Source organism: Artemia sp. Qi Xiang Cuo, chromosome 19, assembly GCF_049724085.1.
Source record: "Artemia sp. Qi Xiang Cuo chromosome 19, ASM4972408v1, whole genome shotgun sequence".
Taxonomy (NCBI): Eukaryota; Metazoa; Arthropoda; class Branchiopoda; order Anostraca; family Artemiidae; genus Artemia; species Artemia sp. Qi Xiang Cuo.
The window spans coordinates 38,159,189-38,181,376 of NC_142812.1; the positions used below are offsets into that span (position 1 = coordinate 38,159,189).

The window sequence follows — 22,188 nt, forward strand, 5'->3', positions numbered from 1 at the left end:
AGAATCAGGTCCCAGGTAAACTTTCTGGGAAGTGAGGGCTAATGTTCTGTAAGATTATAAGTTATATAAAAATTATTTTTGCAGCAAGGATATTTCTTCAATCATTAGACACTACTTCTTCCCTATCTTATTTTAGAATTAACCAATTTAATCTTTTTTTCCAAGAATATATTTTGGTTCAGAAGATAAAACATAAAATGACAGAACAGTATTATTATTTTTTTTTTAATGAGCCTTTTTTGTGACGTGAATGCAAAAACAAATTTGCAACTCAAGAGCTACTAGCATTCAACAAGACAAAATTCGGAGATATAGTTCGAGTTGGCCCAGAAACATAATTAAAGGTAAGTAGCTCATATACTGACCTAGATTGTTGGGCAGATGCAGAGGTGGAACTGATGCAAACTGAGGTTCTTTGCCACCCTGCCAGCACTTATCCTAATTGAATAGGACGACATCTACATGTTTTCATTCTTACCTCTTTTTTTCGCAAAATTACATGGATACAGGTAATGATTAAAAGACAATTATTGAAGCAACAGCTTGGGAAGTAAATATTTTGTCAATATATGTTGGTACTAGTCTAAAGTGTCTGGCAAATTTGACAGCTTTGTGATGGAGTACGGTAGCAAAATCTTTAAATTAAGGCAACCTCAAAACTTTATGGCTAAAAAAAACAACCTATGGCTTAAAATTACTGAATAAATAGTCAGTTATAACTGTTAATTTCTAAGGACTATTTATATAATTAATTTAAAAAAAATTTCCAGAAAATAAGTTTTTCAAAGAAAAGTAAAGAACTCCATTAAACAAAAAATGAGCAAAAATAAAACCAAATAGTTTATCAAGCGTGAAACTACCACAAATCAGCATCGATAAATAAATGAAACCCAAAAGGAACAGAAATTACAATAAATCACCGAGTCAAACTCAAAACGAGGAGAAATTAACATAAATTGGGCACAAAACCTCTAGGCCTTCCCAAGGCCAGAGCAAAATTTGCACTTTACAGAAAAAATACAAATGAATGTGTATTATCAGTTTAATATACATGTACTGATATTTAGTAATCAAAATGTTAATATTATTTGATTTATTAAAGTTATAAAAGTAAAAACAGTTATATTTTTTCAGTAAAGTGCAAATTTTGTTCTGGCCTTAGGAAGGCCTAGGGGTTTTGAGCCCAACTTATGTTAATTTCTGCTCGTTTTGACTTTGACTCAGTTATTTATTGTAATTTCTGTTCGTGTTGGGTTTCATTTATTTATCAATGCTGATTTGTGGTTGTTCCACGCTTGGTAGATTATTTGATTTTATTTTTGCTCATTTTTTGTTTAATGGATTTCTTTAATTTTCTTTGAAAAACTTATTTTCTGGAAAAAGTTTTTTAATTAATTTCTGTTCGTTTTATATTGACATAGTATTTTCAGGGAAAAAGAAAATAATACTTTAAATCTTTTCGTTTTTTAAGACTTTATAGTTTGGCCTGTTATTTGTATGCTGGAGAAAAAAATCAACAATTTTTAACAACATACACCCTTTTAAAACTCTAGACATAAATAGTCCTGTTTAATTTAGTTTCATACCTCCTCTAGTTGACCTGAAATGGAAAACTTGATACCATTCGCAAAAAAATCTGTTTACTTTCTTTGATAGCTTGGGTACACTTACGCTATTTTGATTTGTTTAAATTTTAAGAGCAAAAATGGGAGGGCTGGCGTGGGAGGGTGGGAGTGAAAGGGGGATTAGTTGCCCTCAAATCACTTTCGACTATTAAAAAGGGCATCAGCCCTTTCTATTTTCAATCGAATGAGCCCTTTTTGAAGTTCCCACGACAACTCCTTCGATACGAAGTGCCCTGGTCTAAGCAACAACAACAACAAATTATACCCACATCAATCTTTGCAATAAAAATGTAAAGCCTTCCAGTTCCTTTTGACTATTAAAAAGAATGCTGCATCTCTTTATTGCCAGTCAAATGTGCCCTATTGGAAACGACAACGCTTTGTATAAACGCCTTATTGGCCCCTGAACCAAACATAACGATGCGTATACTCAGATCTGTTAGAGTGGTTGTCATCTTCTAAGACCGAATTTCCAGAACTTTCAACTATTTTAAACAACATTGCAATCTCAAAATTTTGATTGGATGTGTTTAGGGAAATGGTGTGCATGAGAGGGTTGTTAGTCGCCTTCTAATCACTTTCGACTATTAAAAAGGGCACAAGCCACTCCAATTTCCAAATGAATGGGATCTTTTTGAAGTTTCTACGACAACTTCTTCGATAGGAAGTGCACGGCTCTAAAGGAAAAAATTAATGAATAGTACATTGTGCCAACATCGTTCTTATATGCCCCCAGGGCATAACTTAAAACCCTTTCCCTGAGTGTTGTGGGGGACTGTCCTCCTCTTTACTTAGTCCCCGTTTCTTGTCTCGTTCTCGAGTGTCCCTGTTCTTTGCTTAGTCAGCGCGATCGTCCTGCCGATGATTTATACAACGACTTTCTATATAAACCTTATATGCCCCCAGGGCAATAACTTACAACCCTTGCACTGAGGGTGTTATCATCCTAAAAGACCTAATTTCCAGAACGTTCAACTACGTTACACAAAATGAATATCTCAAAATTTTGATTGGATGTGTTTCGGAAAATGGTGGGCGTGAAATCCAATCACTTTCGCTATCCAATCACTTTCAACTATTAAAAAAGGCACTAGCCCTTTCAATCTTCAATTGAATGAGCCCTTTTGAAGTTTCTACGACAACGCTTTCAATAAAAACTTTATTTGTCCCAGGGCATAACTTACAACCCTTACCCTGAGGGCTGTGGGGGGAGTGGTTGTCATCCTTAAAGACCTAATTTTCAAAACTTTTCAACTACGTTAAATAAAATTGCTATCTAAAAATTTTGATTAGATGTGTTTGGGGAAAAGGTGGGCGTGAGAGGAAGGCTAGTTACCCTCAAATCACTCTTGAATATTAAAAATGGCACTAGTCCTTTGAATTTCAAAACAAGTGAGCCCTTTTTCAAGTTTCTACGACAAAGATTTCAATAAAAACCTTATATGCTCCCAGGGCATAACTTATAATCATTGCCCTTAGGGTTGTGGGGGATTGCGCTCCTCGAAAATATATTCCCTATATGGAAATCAACTACGCTGAACAAAATGGCTATCTCAAAATTGTTATTGGATGTGTTTGGGGGAATAATGGGCGTGGGGGGAGGGGCTAGTTGCCCTCAAATCCCTTTTGACTATTAAAAGGGCACTAGCCCTTTGAATTTCCAATCGAATGAGCTTTTTTTTAAGTTTCTACGACAACGCCTTCTTTAAGAACCTTACGCTGAACAAAATGGTTCTCTCGAAATTTTGATTGGATGTGTTTGGGGAAATGATGGGCGGGGGGGGGGGGGACTAGTTGCCCTCCAATCACTTTCGACTATTAAAAAGGGCACTAGCACTTTGAATTTCCAATCGAATGAGCCTTTTTTGAAGTTTCTACGACAACGCCTTCTATAAAAACCTTATATGCCCCCAGGACATAACTTAGAACCCTTGCCCTGAGGGTTGGGGGGGAGTGTCCGCCTCAAAAAAACATTTTTTATCTGGAAATCAACTACGCTGAACAAAATATGGCTATCTCAAAATTTTGATTGGATATGTTTGGGGGAATGATGGGCGTGGGGGGGGGGGGCTAGTTGCCCTCCAATCACTTTCGACTACTAAAAAGGTTAGAAGCCCTTCGAATTTCCAATCGAATGAGCCTGTTTTGAAGTTTCCACGACAACGCCTTCTATTAAAACCTTATATGCCCCCAGGACATAACTTAGAACCCTTGCCCTGAGGGTTGGGGGGGAGTGTCCGCCTCAAAAACATATTTTCTATTTGGAAATCAACTACGCTGAACAAAATGGCTATCTCAAAATTTTGATTGGATGTGATTGGGGGATGATGGTCGTGGGGGGGGGGCTAGTTGCAATCTAATCAATCTTGACTATAAAAAAGGGCACTAGAACTCTCAATTTCCAATCGAATGAGCCCATTTTGAAGTTTCTACGACGATTCCTTCCATATGAAGTGCCCTGATCTAAAGGAAAAAATAATAAATAGTAAACTGTGCAAACATCGTTCTTATATGCCCTCAGGACATAACTTAAAACTCTTGCCCTGATGGTTGTGGGGGAATATCCTCCTCAAAAACATATTTTCTATCTGGAAATCAACTACGCTGAACAAAATGGCCATCTCAAAATTTTAATTGGATGTATTTGGGACAATGATGGGCGTGGGGGGGGGGCTAGTTACCTTCCAATCACTTTCGACTATTAAATATGGCACTCGCCCTCTGAATTTCCAATCGAATGAGCCTGTTTTTAAGTTTCTACGACAGCACATTTTATAAAAACCTTATATGCCCCTAGGGCATAACTTAAAACCTCGCCCTTTGGGTTGTGGGGGAGTGTCCTTCTTCAAAAGATATTTTCTATCAGGAATCCAACAAGGCTGAACAAAATGGCTATCTCAAAATTTTGATTGGATGTGTATTGGGGAAAGATGGGCGTGGGGGGGGCTAGTTGCCCTCTAATTCCGTTAGACTTTTAAAAAGGGCACTAGCCACTCCAATTTCCAATCGAATGAGCACTTTTTGAAGTTTCTACGACGACTCCTTCGATACGAAGTGGTGCCGGGTATGGAGAAACCCCTCCCCCCCCCAAAAAAAACAAACAACAACAACACATTGTGGCCACATCGTGCTTTACTTAGGCAGCACTAGCGCGCTGCCTATAATGTATATATATTAAATTTGAGTAAATATAATTAATAAAGATCAAAGAAAGGATCAGCGGCTCTAACACACAAATAGTCAGTTGGCTACCAGCTTTTCACTTGCATGCACTATTTACAAGCAAGTTTTTCCTAATATTACCGAGTAAAATAAATCGGCGAAACCTCTAAAAAAAACGCACAGACATATCTTCCTATTAACTAGTATAGGCATAAGTTTTCGTTTAAAAAAATTTGCACAATCTATGTGATTTTTATAAAAGCAAACCACGGGCTTCAAAGGACGCTTAGTGGACTATGCTAAATATATTTTTTTTAATAAACATTAATTAAATTCGGCTATGTAGGGAATTGTTTTTTTTGATTTTCATTAAAAACAATTTTTGAAATTTTCAATAATTGTTTTTAATGAAAGTTAATCAGAGGATTAGTGGCTAATGGCGATACCTCTATAAAAAAAACGTACCTAGATCTCTATCTCTTGGGTGGTGTGGAAAAGAGGTCGTGTGAAAAAATGATTTTCTTTGAAATTTTTTTTAGTTTGAAGAAACATTGCCAAAAAAAAGAAGGCTGAAAAAGAGAACAAGGAGGTTGTCTAAAAAAGAGTAGCGAATCGGGAAGAGCTGGAACCAATCAGGAATCAATTTGCACTATACTTCATCCTTTTAAAGACATAGGAAGAAACCGAAGACGACGGTGACGGCAACGTTCTTCTGTTCCAAAGACACAATCGCGATTAAATATCCAACGTTGCAGAACTTGCCAGAAAGTTACTGTCAATTCCTGCAACTAGTGTCGCAGCAAAAACCATTTTCGGTAGTAGGACTGAAGGTGACTGTGATATTGATTTTGAAAAGAAATAGCCTTAGTCCACACAGAGTGGATAAGTTGATTTTCATTCACGATAACTGTTGCCACGTACCGCAGTCCTAATATACTTCTGAAGTTTGCCTGAAGGAGTTTTTTTTCGACCCACTAATATCAGAGGCATACTTCTGAAGTTTGCCTGAAGGAGTTTTTTTTTCGACGCACTAAATATCAGTTGCCTATAGTAAAGGCCATACGGCTCCAACGTTTTATTTATTATTTTTTTTTTTTCCCACAGCCACTTCATATGGAAAGGATCGACGTAGAAGCTTCGAAGGGGGTTCATTCGATTGGAAATCGAGAGTTCTAGTTCCATTTTTAATAGTCGAAAATGATTGGAGGGCAACTAGACCCCCCCCCATGCCCATCAGTTCCCCAAACGCCCCAAATCACAATTTTGAGATAGCTATTTTGTTCGGAGTAGTTGATTCCCCCATAAAAAATATGATTTTGAGGAGGATACTCCCCCATAGCCCTCAGGGAAAGGGTTTTAAGTTATGCACTGGGGACCTAATAAGTTTTTATAGAAGGCGTTGTCGTAGAAACTTCAAAACAGGCTCATTACATTGAAAATTAAAGAGCTAGTGCCCTTTTTAATAGTCGAAAGTGATTGGAGTGTAACTAGCCCCCCCCCCTGCCCATCATTTCCCAAAACACATCTAATCAAAATTTTGAGATAGCCATTTTGTTCAACATAATTGATTTCCAGATAGAAATTATGTTTTTGAGCAGGGCACTCCCCCACAACCCTCAGGGCAAGGGTTTTAAGTTGTGCTCTGGGGGCATATAAGGTTTTATAGAAGGCGTTGTCGTATAAACTTCAAAACAGGCTCATTCGATTGGAAATTCAAAGGGCTAGTGCACTTTTTAATAGTAAAAAATGATCGGAGGGCAACTAGCCCCCCCCCTCCACGCCCATCATTCCCCCAAACACATCCAATCAAAATTTTGAGATATCCATTTTGTTCAGCGTAGTTGATTTACAGACAGAAAATATGTTTTTGAGGAGGAAACTCCCCCAGAAGCTTCAGGGCAAGGGTTTTAAGATATGCCCTGGGGGCATATAAGGTTTTTATTGAAGGCGTTGTCATAGAAACTTCAAAAAAGGCTCATTCAATTGGAAATTCAAAGGGATAGAGCCCTTTTTAATAGTCAAAAGTGATTGGAGAGCAACTAGCCCCCCTACGCCCATCAGTCCCCTAAACCTATCCAACTAATCTTTTGAGATAGCCATTTTGTTTAGTGTAGCTGATTTCCAGTTAAAAAATATGTTTTTGAATTGGATACTCCCTCACAACCCTCGGGGCAAGGCTTGAAAGTAATGCCCTGGGGACATACAAGGTTTTTATCGAAGACGGTGTTGTAGAAACTGCAAAGCATGCCCATTCGATTGGAAATTAAAGAGCTAGTGCCCTTTTTAATAGTCGACAGCGATTGGAGGGCAACTAGCCCCCCCCCACGCCCATCATTTCCCCAAACACATCCAATCAAACTTTTGAGATAGCCATTTTGTTCAGTGTAGTTGATTTCCAGATAGACCATATGTTTTTCAGGATGATAAACCTTATATACCCCCAGGGCATAACTTACAACCCTTGCACTGAGGGCTCTGAGGGGGCTTTCATCCTAAAAGACAAAATTTCCAGAACTTTTATTTACGTTGAACAAAATAGATATCTCAAAATTTTAATTCGATGTGTTTGGGAAAATGGTGGGCGTGAGAGGGGCGTTTGTCACTATCAAATCCCTTTCAACCATTAAAAAAGGCACTAGCCCTTTCAATTTCCAATTGAATGAGCCCTTTTGAAGTTTCTACGACAACGCTTTCAATAAAAACTTAATATGCCCCCAGGGCATAACTTACAACCCTTGTCCTGAGGGCTGTGGGGGGAGGGGTTGTCATCCTAAAGACCTAATTTCCAAAACTTTCAACTACGTTGAATAAAATGGCTATCTAAAATTTTGATTGGATGTGTTTGGGGAAAAGGTGGGAGTGAGAGGGGGGTTAGTTACCCTCAAATCCCTTTCGACTATTAAAAAGGGTACTAGTCCTTTGAATTTCAAATCGAATGAGCCCCTTTTCAACTTTCTACGACAAAGATTTCAATAAAAACCTTATATGCCCACAGGGCATAACTTATAATCCTTGCCCTGATGGTTGTGGGGGAGTGTCCTCCTCAAAAATATGTTTTCTTTCTGGAAATCAACTACCCTGAACAGAATAGCTATCTCAAACTTTTTATTGGATGTGTATGGGGGAATGATGGGTGTGGGGGAGGCTAGTTGCCCTCCAATCACTTTCGACTATTAAAAAGGGCACTAGCCCTTTGAATTTCCAGTCGAATGAGCTTTTATTGAAGTTTCTACGACAACACCTTCTTTAAAAACCTTATATACCCCCAGGGCATAACTCAAAACCCTTGCCCTGAAGGATGTGGGGGAGTGTCCTCCTCAAAAACATATTTTCTATCTGGAAATCAACTACGTTGAACAAAATGGCTATCTCAAAATTTTTATTGGATGTGTTTGGGGGAATGAAGGGCGTGGGGGGGATAGTTGCACTCAAATCACTTTCGACTATTAAAAAGGGTACTAGCCCTTTGAATTTCCAATTGAATGAGCCTGTTTTGAAGTTTCTACAACAACGCCTTATATAAAAACCTTATATGCCCCCAGGGCATAACTTAAAACCCTTGCCCTGATGGTTATGGGGGAGTGTCCTCCTCAAAAACAAATTTTCTATCTGGAAATCAATTACGCTGAACAAAGTGGCTATCTCAAAATTTTGATTGGATGTGTTTGGGGAAATGATGGGCGTGGGAGGGGGGGGCTTGTTGCCCTCCAATCACTTTCGACTATTAAAGATGGAACTATGCCTTCGAATTTCCAATCGAATGAGCCTGTTTTGATGTTTCTACGACAACACCTTCTATAAAAACCTTGTATACCCCCAGAGCATAACTTGAAACCCTGGCCCCGAGGGTTTCGGGGGTGTGTCCTCATCAAAAATATATTTTTTATCTGGAAATCAACTACACTGAACAAAATGGCTATCTCAAAATGTTGATTGGATTTGTTTGGAGGAATGATGGGCGTGGGGGGGGCTAGTTTCCCTACAATCACTTTCGACTATTAAAAAGGGCACTAGCCACTCCAATTTCCAATCGAATGAGCCCTTTTCGAAGTTTCTACGACAACTCCTTCGATACGAAGTGCCCGGGTATGGAGAACCAAAAAACAACACATTGTACCCACGTCGTTCTTTACTATTGCTATTGCTATCTTTACTATTGCTATTGCAGAATGTTTGTTGCAGCACCAACCCACCTCTGGCGAATGGAGCTGAACTTACTTCGCTTCCTCCACACCTTTCAGAGCTCAACTTTTCATTCCCTTCCTTGGATTTCCTTTATACTTAAAAGCTTCTCTTATAATAATGCTAATACTAAAAACTCACTGCAGTACTAAGCCACCAGCAACAACACAGCTGAGCACACTCCCTACACCCAGTCTATTCAAACTCCACTATTTACCCCCTCCAACGAATTTCTAACTTCCTTTAAATCCTTCCTTGTGACGTTTTCCCACCCCATTCAGGGGTGATCTGCTTCTCGTTTGACCCAAAATGGATGGTAAAGCAGAGTGATATTCGGTAATCTGCCATCCTTCATCCACATAACCCATCCTGGCGAATTCAATCTTTCTTTCATTATAGCCCGAAAAATTAGATAGGCCTACATTTTTCATGCAACATGTTGTTTGATATACGGGTAATCAAACAGATGCCTGAAACTACCCATAGACAATTCCCCTGGGAAACATTTAACAAATCCATCAAACCTTAATCAACATGTTTAATGAAAACATTTAACAATCCTCTTATGATCTATTCTAGCCTCATTCGAAGACGTCCTGATTATCGCTAGGATAGCTGGATTGCCAATAAAGTATGATTTTTGACAACCTGTCATTTTTGTCAGTAATTAAATAAAAAAAACAAGTTTTTTAAACTGAAAGTAAGGAGCGACATTAAAACTTAAAACGAACAGAAATTATTCCGTATATGAAAGGGGCTGTCCCCTCCTCAACGCCTTGCTCTTTACGCTAAAGTGTTTTATTGCTTAACAAAAATAGAGTTGTGAGAAAGTCAAACTTTGGCGTAAAGAGCGAGGTGTTGAGGAGGGGACAGCCCCTTTCATAAACGTGATAATTTCTGTTTATTATAATTTTTAATGTCGCTCCTTACTTTCAGTTAAAAAAAAACTTCTTTTTTTTTTTTAAATTTCTGATCGTTGTTAAGTGAACGTAGATTTGATTTTGGCTCATTGTCATTGAATAAGTAAAAAAAAATTTTATAAAAATTTTAATTTCTCTTTTCTGAGTAGCTGCCACTTAATTTAGTTCTGACGTGAATTACAAATTAACTTACGTAACGAACTTCTATATTCGTATATTTTTCTTCTGGCAAAAAATACAAAGTTGCAGATTTTTGCAGATATGAGCTTGAAACCTATGTAATAGGGTTTTCTGATAGGCTGAATCCGACGGTGTGATTTTCATTAAAATTCTTTCACTTGTAGGGGATGTTTTCCCCCTCTTTAAAAAATCAGGTAAATTTTCTCAGGCTCGTAGCCTTTGATGAGTAATACTAAACTTAATAAAATTTATATATTTAGAATCAGCATTATAAGCTCATTGTTTTAATACATTTATTGACATCAAAATTCCGTTTTTAAAAGTTTCGATTACTATTGAGCCATATCGCTTGTTTTTTTTATTGTTTTGTTTTTATTATGTATATGTTATTACGTATATGAGGGGGCTCTCCCCTTAGTCAATACCACGCTCTTTACGTTAAAAGTTTAAATTTTGTTTAATTCACAAACCCCTGAATAACAAAGGCCGTTTAATTAAAACATATAGCTCTATTGAAACCAGTAAAAAAAATTTAGCGTAAAGATGAAGGTATTGACTTGGGGGCAAACTCGCCTCATATACGTAATAGTTCTTGTTCCTTTTAAGTTTTAATGTTACTCCTTACTTTCAGTTGAAAAAACTTTTTTTTTTTAAATTTAATTTCTGATCGTTTTTTAAATAATACTTGGAAATCCGGCGCCCCCTTCATAAAAATTTCCCTTACCCCAAAGAAACATCCTCCACGGACAGATTCTCTCGAGTAACCCCCTCCTCCAGCCCCCCCCCCCCAGAAAAAAATCCTTCCTGAAAATGTCTGCATACTTCCCAATAAACAAAACAATATGTAAGCAATGGGTAAAGTTCATAACTTGCAGCCCTTCCCATGGGAACTGTGGGGGATTAAGTCATCCTAAAAGACATAATTATTAAATTTTCAACTATGCTGAACAAAATGGATATCTTAAAATTATTATCGGGAGAGTTTGGAAAAAGAACGAGCGTGGGAGGAGGCGAAGTTGCCTTCCATTTTTTGATCACTAAAGGCACTAGAACTATTAATTTCCATTCCAATAAGCCCTCCCACGATATTTTGGGACCACTGGGTCGATACAATTACCCCTGAAAAAAAACCCAACAAATAAACCCGCATCTGTGATCTTTCTTCTGGCAAAAATGGAAATTCCACTTTGTTATAACGAACGTCTCTATTCATATATTTTTAATACGTATATTAGAGGGTTCGTCCCCTAGTCAATACCTTGCTCTTCAAGCAAAGGTTCAAATTTTGTTCAAATTCTTTAAAAATGACCCTTAATCACAAATGCCGTTAATTAGAATAAATAGCTCTTATGAAAGTACTAAATAATCTTTGGCTTAAAGAGCGAGGTATTGACTAGGAGGTGAACCCAATCATATACGTAATGTTTTCTGTCGTTTTAAGTTTTGATGTTGCTCCTTCCTTTAGTTGAAAAACATGTTTTTTTTTATATATATAACTTCTGATCTTTTTTTAAATAATGCTGGGAAATCCGGCGCCCTCTTCATAGCAGTGTCCCTTCCCCCATGAAAACTTCCTTCATGGAAAGATCCTCCCACATAACCTCCGACCCACTCCCCCCCCTAACTACTAGAAAAAATCCCCCCTGAAAAAGTCTGTATATTTCCCAATAACCAATACTATATATTAACATTGGGTAAAGTTCATAACTTTCAGCCCTCCCCCTAGTGACTTCAGGGGATTAAGTCATCATAAAAGACATAGTTATCATATTTTCGACCCTGTTGAACAAAATAGCTATCTCAAAATTTTGATCGGGTGACTTTGAGAAAAAAATGAGCGTGGGAGGGGGCCTAGTTGCCCTCCATTTTTTTTTATCACTTAAAAAGGGCACTAGAACTTTTAATGTCCGTTCAAATGAGCCCTCCCAAGATATTCTAGGACCACGGGGTCGATACGATCACCCCTGGGAAAAAAAAACAACAAAAAAACAAATAAACACGCATCCGTGATCTTTCCCCTGGCAAAAAATGCAAAATTTTACATTTTTGTAGATAGGAGTTTGAAACCTCTGCAGTAGGGTTCTCTGACACGCTGAATATGATGGTGTGACTTTCATTAAGGTTCTATAGCTTTTAGGGGGTCTTTCCCCCTTTTTTAGAAAATCATCCAAATTTTCTCAGGCGCGTAACTGCCCTTTGTTTGATGTGCTGTCATTTAAACAAGGTCCTAAAACCATTCTTACACAGTTTCTCTAAAAAAATGTATTGCATATCTTCCTAAACCTTTCAAAGTATCCCCATTAATGAATATGTTTTCAAAGTTTGTTTGACAACTGCCATTACCGTGGCTTCTGGTGTCCTAGTCTTAGTTCAACGTATCTTCGTGTTCTTCCAAACTTTATTCAACTGTAAGAAAACACGCCATGCCTTGATGATTCTAGTTTTTACGACTTCACTACATCCCCCATCCTTACTAATAATGTTTTCTAAATAAGTAAATCCATCCACTCGGTCAATTTATGACCGATAGTGGCGAATAGCGTCAATTCATGAGAACTTAGAGGGGGAGACAAAATGCTCTTTTAAATTTCCAGGGAGGGGAACTTTCATTTATTTCCGCTTTTTCACTGAAAACACAACAAAACAGGCATTTTTTCAAAATTTAGGGAGAGGACGAAGAATCTAGGGGACTCGGCCCCCTCCCGAATTGACGCCACTGATCACCTCGTCATACTTATTCATTCCTAATTTTAAGTAGCTTAATCAGCTTGATATTAATTTTTAATCTATCTTGGCACCCTGAATTATTAATCAAAATTTGTAAATTTCACTAACATTTTTATCTAAATCACTCAAATCCTCTGTACAATCTATGTTTTGGAGAATTTTACCGACCCATTTAACATCATGTACTCCCATAGACTTTTTGGTGTTCCTATGGATAAATCCATAAAAATTACTAATATAAGTTTAGGGACAAATACACCACCGCGTAACAGTACGGCCTCTAAAGCTGGGATGTTACGTCAATAGCTGGTAAGTAATTCTTTACTGATTGACATATTACTTGATATCATTGTGGGTGTAAACAGGACAACATTTTTGTCTGGAAGTGAAAATAGCAGAAATTGGCACTTTAATACGATGCAATCTCTTCTTACGGCGCAAAGTGTAAATTTCCATTCAATGCTTTTTCACGAGATCCTGCAATAGCGGCTTGAAAGTCATGGGCGCAGTTCTTTGCTGCGCTAAATTTAGTTATGTAATTTCGACAAAACCTAGCATCCTATTTTGAATGTTTTCCCCCTTTTTTAAAACTTTGTAAACTTCTTATGCTAATTAATTTTTACAAGCATCCTCAGGCCTTAGTGAATTTTTCGGATTCGGAATCAGCATTAAAAGTTTATTCTTTTAGCGTATATACAACGGTATAAAACCTTTGACCAGAGTTTTTTAGCCCTCCATGTTAAAAATTAAAGAAAATCATGGTTGCAGCTTTTTTGACAGTTTTTCCCCTCCTCTCACCTTCATCTAAGAAAAATATTGACTTTGGGGCTTCCCAAAGCAAAATAGAAATGACATCTCTTTAAGCCCCCCATACCCTCCCCCCGACTACACCGCTTATACTCCTGCTTTTAATTGACACACTTTCAGTATTGCAAACTGCAGTTTAGTATTTGTTGTTTTTTGGGAATACACTGCCAAATTTCCAAATTATTTGCTACTGATATTATAAGTTCTAAAATTATATTCCTCAGCTTCACAGTCAATAAAGGATATACGATGTGAATAAATTACCCGATGGAACTTCGTTTTTTTTTGGAGGGGTGTGTGTGTGTGAAATTGTAGCTTGAAAATTACATATGTCCTTTTTTACGTGTGTCTAGGGGGACACTGGCATCTTAAAGAGACTTGTTTAAGGGCTCATTTAAAAGCTAATGCCCAATTTTCTTATGAATTTGTCATGACAGCATTAAACTTAGACGCAATTTTTCAGAAAAAACTGCAGTTCTTGGTTTCATTTCCATATTAACCCTCAATAATGGCGGCAGATCGAAACGAAAAGTACACCACTGGGATTACAATGGTGTTATATCTTTTATCGGAGATGCCCCCCTCTTTTCAAAACGTTAGAAAAGCATATTTTCAGCCTGTGTATCAGTGATGTCTCCGTTGTGTTCCGGTACTAGCCATGATTTCAGCTAACCCATAGTTACCGAAAAGTAGAAAGCACCTTTTTGAATAAATTTTCAAATGTAAAAGACTCGCCGCTTGACAGTGATTCAGGAATGATATGATGAAACAAATTTATAAGAATTCCGAAAAAGAGCTTCAAACCCCTCGAAAATAGTAAGAGATCGAAATAAAAAGTACATCGTTAACATTTAGATATCCAAAAATCCTTACCCGAGGAATTTACCCCCCCCCCCCCTCCTCCTTTTGAAAACTGGAGAAAATCATATTTTAGCCTGTGTGTTCAGGGCACTGGAACGTTACAGAAAGTTGTTAAAGGGCTCAAGTGAATTTCTGACAAAGGTCATCGCGTAGTCCCAATTCCATGTATAATACCTTACAGGATGCTTTAAAGATTCAATGACTGAATACATGTTTAAGACCACTCAATAGCAAGCCTCAAGTAGAAAAATCTACTTCAGAGGAATCCCAGCTTATTTAGGTTTAACTGTTTAGCTATAATAAAATAATTTTTATCGAAATGAAAAAAGATATTCCTTTTCAAGTCAGTTTTCTTAGCTAATAAAGTAATAAACAGTTCAACCGGCAAATTAGAAACCAGACTGATTAAGTTCACTCCCAAGTTAAGCCTGTTTATAAGTGAACGACACAGAAGGAAGAGCCGGAACCATTTACATTTGGAGAGTTAGATGAACCAAAGTAGTGAAACTAAAGACGGTTCTTTTGTATCCTGGTAAGGTCTGTTCAAACAAATCGTGAGAATGAAAGGTAAGTAAACTACTCGTGCTAATAGTAACTGAAATTAAAAAAAGGAGTTTTGATAATTGCATAAACATAAAAAGAGTCGTCTTTTTACAATGATTCTAAATATGCAAAATTGACTAAGTTTAAAGTCACCCACCAATATTTAAGAGCCTAAAAAGTTTTCTTAATTTTCTAAGAACACCCTCCAAAAGGAGAGCAGTACAATAAAGCTACGACAAAAAAGATGTAGACGTAGAAAAATTGCAACAGAAAGGGTTTTTATACCATTCGATAGGGAAAAACTCGGATATAAACAGGCGAAATGGGTCAAATTCACCCTTAAACTATAGAGGAGGGGGCAAAACTCAAATTTTATTATGTGATAACACATCGAAAAGTTGCCTTCTTGTATGAGGCTATTGGGTTCTTAGGTAAAGGAAATAAAGGTTAAAATGGGCCATCACCAGTAGAACAGTAATATTTTTGGAAATTCTCTTTAATGCCTGAAGTGGGAGTGATTATATTCAAAAGCAGTAACATAGCCCATTTTAGGGAATAAGGTGTTTTTTATAGGGTTTACTTGGTTATTTGGATGATGGGGCTCAGAAACTTCAATTATATACAGATTCCCAATGGTATTTTGACCAGTATGGAGAGAGTTGGGCAAGACGGACCTTTAGTCATTGCTTGACTTGAGTGTCATCTTTTTATTACTTGTAGAACTAGACACAAAGGTCATCTAGTGGCAAGTTTCGGAGCAAAGTTTGAGAGTTGAAGTAAATCTTGTCTCCGAGAAAAATATTTCTATTAGTTTTCACATTTTTGAAGCCGGATTTGATGTGAATATTTTTCTTTTTTGGTGTTTATTATGTTCCGTTTTATGCCGCCGTACTTTTTATTACAACCATGGGGGTGTAGTAGAGAGTATGTGAGACATGAAATATTTTCATCGCAGTGCCATCTTATCTTGTAATTTTGATCTGTTCTGAAAAAGCAGGTTTAGGGTAGAATGAACCACAGAGACAGAGGTTAAGACGGACCAGTCTGTCTTGCCCCCTGTCATCGGAATCTTTTTCGATGTCATTATTTGCTACGTATTTTGTGGAATGAATATAGTCTTGCATTTATTGTTTCACTTCTGCTCGCTCCTAAATAATACCAGCCCGTTCGTCCATCCAAATGATAGTCTCAGCCAGTCTAGCAGTCGAAGACCTGAAGCAAATGATCCTCCAAATGAGCCCTTAAGCCCGTCAGATATCGAAAATGCAGTTAAAAGACTCAAGAATACAAAGCTGCCAGTATCTTTGGCTTAAGCTCTGAACTGCTGAAATATACAGGCCCTGCAATGCTTCTGTTCCTCCACACCCTGTTCTCCATAATCAAGAAAGCTGAGATAATCCCCAAAGATTGGCAGAAGGTTGTCCCTAATAGAAGAGGAAAGGCTCTAGAAGCGACTGCTCGAACTACAGCTGAATAACTATGCTATCAGTCCCCGGAAAACTTTTCTCAATGGTCCTGCTGGATCGATGTCGGATTATTATTCATATGATTCGGTGACCAGATCAGGCTGCTTTTATGTTGGACGGTTCAACCATCGAACATATTTTTCCGATTTGACAGATAATAGAAAAGGCCACGGAGTCCAGACGTAAAGCTTTTTTTGCCTTCGTTGACTTCCGTGCTGCGTTCGACTCAGTGAACCGAGAGGCTCTTTGGCGGATTCTAGAATTGACTGACCTCCCTGAAAAATACTGCTAGACTTTTGAAAGCTGTATACCATGGTACAAAGTGATGTGTTCAAGTCAACGGTCTGTGCAGCCCGTTCTTCCAAATCACGAAAGGAGTGCAACAAGGATGTGCAGTGGCCCCAGAGCTCTTCAATGCCATCGTAAATCAAGTTATGACAAAGGCAACTTCTCGTCTCAGTTTTGGGTTCAAGTTTGGAGAACACGTCATCTCAGATACCGATTTTCTGATGACCTGGCGATCCTAGTGTACTCCATGGATCACTTGCTGAAAGCGCTTCAGATCTTAAGAGAAGAGGCTGCAAAAGTGGGACTGCAGATAAACTAGGATAAAACGGAAATTATGACTTTAGATCCGTCTTCTCCTGCTGTCAATACTCCAGTTAGTCTAGACAGAACAATTAACATTGAAATTGTTCAAAGGTTCACCTACCTGGGCTCTACAATTTCCTCAGATGGATTGCTTCTCTCCGAGCTGCAAGCAAGGATATACAAAAGGTCTTTTGCCATGAGCAGGCTGAACCGTCACCTTTGGTGAAATCTGAACATCTGTCGTTCGACTAAACTGCGGATTTTCAACACCCTCATCGGTTCTGTAATACCTAACGGAGCTGAAACATGGCATGCATCAACTAAAATTATTTGTCTTATATCGCATCTGGCCTTTGTGGCTGTATTGGGGCTTCTTCTCTTCTCACTAGTCGTTGAATATGGCGACGGTATTTGGTTCTATCTGGTGCTAAATACGGAAGCTAGGTGAGATTCTGACCATTGAAGTTGTCGTACCATCTCTTGCGAGGTCGGGTACGAGGTCGTGTGCCATGTACCATGTACCCTTCAAACGTTACTTTGGAGAGTTGATTTGATGACATTCGTTGGATTTGACCAAGCCAGTGGAGTTGCTGACTTGTAATTCGGTCCAAGATAGTGTGTGAGCACTGGAGGAGTGTACGGACGTCTTCATTGGATACTCGGTCGATGTAGGTGATCCCTGCTATACGACGGAACATTTTGCTTCAAATGCGGAGATTCATCTTTTGTCATCAGCTATTGACCATGTTTCACTTGTATACATAGCAATGGACCTCCCTTCAAAAATGTACCTCCCTTCCCAAATACCCCTCCCTTCAAAAATGTTCAACAAATTTGGTGGACAGACGAATGCAAAATGACGGTGCAGACTAATATCCAAGAACAGTTTTCAGAGGCGTTTAACCCAAGAGAGTTAAAGGGCCGGACCTTCAAGGATTTTGATAGTACTTACTTTTCCAAATTGATGATAGGTTCTTGAAGCTGCTGGTTGCAAGGCCCAGTCTACACCTAATCGATTTTGAGCAATCAATGTTAGAGGTTAAAAGACTGCCGAAGTAGATAAAAGATTCTGCATTTTCAATTTGCTCTCCTTTTATGGTTAGTTGTATGGCTCAGGGTGCGAAGTCTCCGGATACCCGCCTGGCTTTCGTTTTTGTTGTGTTGACAACCATCCCTAGGGCTTAGGTTGCTGACACTATCTCGTTTTCGTCAGTTTAGAGTAGATGTTCATGACTGTTAATTTTCACGCTAATTTGTCAACAAGTTTACCTCCAATGGATGCACCATCTGTGGTTTTAGCAAGTGATAAAGCTGCATTTAGAAACAGATTAAATTGATGAAGGGATATGAGGCAACCCTGAAGAACACCTGAGACGTCTGGAACTCTTTTGTCAATCCCTCAGGCGTCTGAACCTGACTGCAGAAGTTCAAATACATATCTTTGACCAACGTTACTATGTTTTGGGGGACTCCATAATGCAGAAGTATGTGCCAAAGCCCGTTACGCCATATTAAATCGAAGGCCTGTTTAAAGTCAATAGAAAGTAAGAGCATTTCCTTAGCAATTTCTATATTTTTCTCCATCAGTTTTCGGGTGTAAAATATGTGATCTATAGTAGATCGATCTCTTCTGAAGCCGGCCTGATATTCCTCTAAAGTGAGGTCTGTCAGGGATTTTAGTCGGTCAAGTAGGATTTTCGTGAGGATCTTTGTCGGTTGGCTTGTCATGCTAATTGGTCTGTAGTTATTACAGCTGTAGTCTTTAGTCTGTAGATATTCATCAACAGCAACACTAAATACCATTGATGTATTCCAGACAAAGAGTCTAAGTAGGATCAAAGTTCTAAGGTGGTTTGATTTCATAAGTAATGAAAAGCTGCTGCAGCTCACTAAGCACACTCGGTTGTCTAACCAATCAGCTGAGCGTACCTTGCGATGGTTTGGACAAATACTTCGAATGCCCCAGCACTTACCCAAAAAGACGATCTTTGAATTTGACCCTACGGAAGCCGGTTAGAAGCGACCCAGGGCCGACCAAAGAAACGATGGTCCAACAGCCTGTCCGAGTTTCTGGTGATGGCAAAAATCAGACCGAGGGAAGTACAAACGCTTGAAATGAACCGAAGCAGATAGAGGGGGCACACGTCACTCTCTATGCCAAGCAGGCAGGAGACCTAAGTCAAGTAAGTCAAGTCATATCAATTAGAAAGATATTTCGTTGTCTTTCTTCTGCAAAGTAGGAAAGTATACAGGGAACACTATCGTTGTCTCCGTGACAGGGACTTACTAGCAGCAGCTCGCATATCAGCTGCTATGCGAGTTAGATCTGGTTTACCACTTCGCAAAGTTTTGGAGGAGGTCGGTTTGCCACAAAGCACAGTACAAAGAGCAGTTACAAACCTGGACGCAGCAGAAAATCCCGAATGAGTTAAGTTGGCAACTACCTTCAACTTCAAAAGTGTGTTCTCAGAAAACGAAGAGACAATTCTGAAGGACTATATGATCACGGAACAGAACATGCATCGTGGACTTACGAAATAAGACGCATGTGAGCTATCAAATGAATATGCCCAAGACAAAGGGAAAAAGATCCTCAAAAAGGACTGAAAATAAGCGTACAGGAGAATACTGTCACAATCGCCTTTCCCTAAGGCACTCCCAAGCGACAAGCCTTTCCAGAACCAGATGCTTCAACAGGACGAATGTCAGTGTATTCTTCAATAATTTAGAAGAGCTGCTTTTAGAGCACAAGTACCCACAGAATAGAATATATAATCTTGATGATAAAAATGAGGACAATTGTGCCGCTGGATAATAAAAGTGATGACAGCTTTTTTTTCCAGGAGTATAATTTTATTTACACATAATTTACAAAAAACAAACGCCAAGGAGCCAAAAAGCTAACCAAACCAAAGCTTGCATTTGGATGGATCAGAAGGGGAGTTTGTAAATAACCGAACCAAAAGCTGACGATTTCTTGGTTAAGAAGAGCTTCAGAAATTATGTTAGAGTTGGGTGTAACTCTGAATCTGATGGTTTCCAACTTCAGTTTTGGAAGTGGTTTGTTCCATCGAACAAATTCATGGCTAATGAAGAGATGAGTTTCATACGAACAAAAGAGGTCATTATGAAGGTTTCAAGACCAACCCCTTCAGACGGAACGACGAGACAGTTTGCTCATTTTGCTTTTCACGTACATTTAGCCTCGTAGAGTGTTTAAATATAGTTATTTACAAACTTTTAATTTTTAATTTCTACTATTATTTTTAGTACTCGAGATAAATAGGTTTAGAGACAATTCATATTTCTGAACAGTTGGGACCGTCTTGCCCTAAAGGCTGGTTCGTCTTGTCCTATGGGGTAGGAAAGGCGAACCTTTTGACTAACCTCAGGTTTTTTTTCACTTGGTCCCGGAAATACATCTGACTTATTTATGAAGAACGTTTCTTTACGTAAGTCAATGTTCTGGGGAAAATTTTTACACTTTATCTCAGTCGCGGTACCAACACCCCATAGTTCTTTTCAACGGTTATGAGGGAGGATCAGCAACAAGGGACGAGACACAAGGCATACATGTGAAATTTAACGAAAGAGAGGTGATGTTTACTACAGATAAATATCTTCAAAATCCTAAGAAAGAAACTACATCTAACAAAAAAACTAAGACAAGGTTCTTCTGCATAATCGGTAAAGGCTTATGTGAAAGCGGGATCGAAAATATTCATGCAGAAGGCAACGCGGATGAGAAGATTGTTAAAACAGCCGTTGAGAAGTCTAAAATTCTTCCTATTGTGCTAGTTGGTGATGATACTAACTTACTCGTTCTTTTACTGCTTCATGCAAATTACAATTTCAACAAGATATATTAGTCTCTAGAAACTAAACAAGACGGTGTAAGTGTTGCACGGGATATACATATGATGAAAACTAGCTTGGAAATACAACTATGCAATTCGATACTTTTCTGCGAAATGCTACTTAGCTGCAATACCACTTCACCTGTAAAGGGTGTTAGGAAAGGAGAGGTAATAAGCATATTTAAGAAAAATAAGTTGTTCCGAAGAAGTTCTCAAGTTTTCCTGGAGGTGAGCGCAAAGGAGGAGATAGTTAGTGCCGGAGAACGTTTATTGTCCATCTATGGACAGAAGAGTAATGAAAACCTAAGTAATGAAACACAAGAGTAATGAATACCTGACCCATTTGGCCTCGGGATAGTGATGCCAATTTTGGATATGTTAATAAGCACTTTTCATAGGCAGCGCAATCGTGCTGTCTAAGTAAAGAACGATGTTGGCACTATATATATTTTTTTTTTTTGTTCTAGACCAGGGCTCTTCCCATCGAAGGAGTCGTCGTAGAAACTCCGAAAAGGGCTCATTCGATTGGACATTGGAGTGGCTTGTGCCCTTTCTAATAGTCGAAAGTGAATGGAAGGCAACTAACTTCCCGTCCCCCCCCCCCATTTCCCCCAACCCCTACAATCAAAATTTTGAGATAGCCATTTTGTTCAGCGCAGTTGTTTTGCAAATAATGTTTTTGAGGAGGACACTCCCCCACAGCCCTCTGGGCAAGAGTTGTAAGTTATGACCTGGGGGCATATAAGGTTTTTATAGAAAGCGTTGTTGTAGAAACTTCAAAAAGGGCTCATTCGACTGGAAATTGAAATGGCTAGTGCCCTTTTTAATAGTCAAAAGTGACTGGAGGGCAACTAATCCCCCTCTCACGCCCACCTTTTCGCCAAAAACATCCAATCAAAATTTTCAAATAGCCATTTTGTTCAACGTAGTTGAAAGTTCTCGAAATTAGGTCTTTGAGGATGACAACCCCCCTCCCCCACAGCCCTCAGGGCAAGGGTTGTAAGTAATGGCCTGGGGGCATATATTTTTTTTATAGAAAGCGTTGTCTTAGAAACTTCAAAAAGGCTCATTCGATTGGAAACTGAAATGGCTGATGCCCTTTTTAATAGTCGAATGTGTTTGGAAGGCAACTAACACCCCTTCAACGCCCACCATTTATCCAAACACATCCAATCAAAATTTTGAGATCGCCTTTTTGTTCAAAGTAGTTGAAAGGTCTGTAAATTATATCTTTGAGGGTGCCACTCCCCCACAACCCTCAGGGCAA

General features: G+C 38.6%; 1 protein-coding gene across 4 annotated transcripts in view; it reads right to left on the reverse strand.

Moving 5' to 3' along the window:
• The window catches only part of LOC148940812 (serine protease 1-like), a 119,385-nt gene that overhangs the window by 29,373 nt on the left and 67,824 nt on the right, over nucleotides 1-22,188 (reverse strand). The window lies entirely within an intron of this gene.